The sequence below is a fragment of the Tupaia chinensis genome, unplaced genomic scaffold (genome assembly GCF_000334495.1).
Source record: "Tupaia chinensis unplaced genomic scaffold, TupChi_1.0 Scaffold000484_1, whole genome shotgun sequence".
NCBI classification, from domain to species: domain Eukaryota; kingdom Metazoa; phylum Chordata; class Mammalia; order Scandentia; family Tupaiidae; genus Tupaia; species Tupaia belangeri.
The window spans coordinates 724,697-726,293 of NW_006159996.1; the positions used below are offsets into that span (position 1 = coordinate 724,697).

The following is a 1,597-nucleotide window of genomic DNA, read 5'->3' on the forward strand; positions in this document are numbered from 1 at the left end:
CTCTGACAAGACTGCACACACCCTATAGTAAAACTTTAAACAAAAATGTGTTCTTTAGTGAGCACCTTGCTTTTACTACCATGGTAAATCTGCTTTGGATGTCTTTGAAGAAGGCTTCTGGAGACAAGAGGCTCAATGCTCCTCCAAGGGAGCTATTCCTCAGCACAGTAGGTGAGGGAGGACTTTTCTCAGCATTTATATAAGGGAAGAACTAGCTAGGAGGGGGTGCCCACGATGTCTGGGGAGGAGTTGCTCGCTGTGGCTTGGGACATGAAGTGTGGGAGAGAAGCAACACACTCCGCATGAGCTCTGCCCTTTGACATCTCGGCCCTCACTCCTTGGCTGGGTCAAGGCCTCAAATAGAAAACTTGGAGGGTGGGTGCCAGCCACTGCTCTCAATTCACAGGCCCCACGGCCCTCTCGCCCTCTTGCCAGCCTCAGAGACCGCCAGGCTGACAGAGGAGGAGAGGAAGCAGCGAGGTAGGAGACAGTTTCGCTTCTCCCTCCTAGACCGCGTCTGTGGCTGGAGGCGCCTGGGTCGCCACAGTTAACTCCCTGTTATCTGGGGCCCCAATCGATTCCAGGCTGTAACGTTTAACCTTCGACAGACTTCCCCAACTGCCCTGCCCCTGCCCCTCCCCCGCTCGGGTCTGGGGGCTGCATTTTCTCTGCCTAGGGGAGGAAGGTCTGCCTTGCTGCACAAATTAGCCCTCACGAATTCCAGAGATTTGGAGAAAACTCCCACTTGGGGATTACATGGGCCTTGGCTCACTCTATGGGTCCCTGAAGTGGCGAGAAGACATCTGCAGTTTTAGGATTAGATCGCGCTGGGCAGATGGAGGGCGCACTGATGGAGTGAGGGCGAGAATTTGCAGACCCAAATCTGTCCCCACTGGGCGCCTACTCTGGCAGGGCAGTTTTTGTTTTGTCTTTAATTATCGATTGAGCGCAGTTCTGTTCTAGGCGGTGTTTCAGGCTCTTGAGTTCATAGGCAAACTCAAGACACCGTAATGTAATCACTTTAGCTCCAGGACTCAGACCTTGAGCTGACGCCTGCGTAGGACTAAATAAATAAATAAGTCTTTTTTGGGGATCAGTTTCCCCATCTGCGAAATGGGGACAGGAATCCCCGCCTCTTTTCTCACAAGGACGTAATGCCACTGAGCTCTGGGGAGGGCGAGGTCTTTGAACATCTAGCTCCAGGAACCTGCAACTAGAAATCCCCCCTATCCGAAGCGCACCTGAGCTGGAGGGCGCGGCCAAACCCTCCCTCCCGATCCTTGTAGCTTCTCGCCCGGCTGATGAGGGGGCCGAAAGACGGCGTATTTCCCTGGAAGGTGTATCTTCAAGTCGAGGTACCCCTCACGAAAGGGAGGAGGTCCTCTTTTTTTTTTTTTTCTTTTCTTTTTTGGTAAAGTTGCGGGGGAAAAGGTGAAGCGGGGCTCGCCGAGATCTGGGCTGGGGCCGACCTCGTCAGGGCGCAGGGAGCTGGAGGCACAGCGGCTGCGGCTCCGGCCTCAGAGCCTGCGGCGTCCAAGTGGCCAGAGCTGCGCTGAGAGGGAGGCGGCGGGAGGAGGGAGGGGAGCCGAGGTGGCAG

General features: G+C 55.2%; 1 protein-coding gene across 1 annotated transcript in view; it reads left to right on the top strand.

The window, feature by feature from the left end:
• Positions 1 to 1,262: 1,262 nt before the first annotated feature.
• CXXC5 (CXXC finger protein 5) overlaps positions 1,263 to 1,597 on the top strand; it is a 38,049-nt gene continuing 37,714 nt past the window's right edge. The window contains 1 exon segment of the mRNA XM_027774827.1: positions 1,263 to 1,355. The gene's annotated coding sequence lies outside the window, so the exon portion shown is untranslated.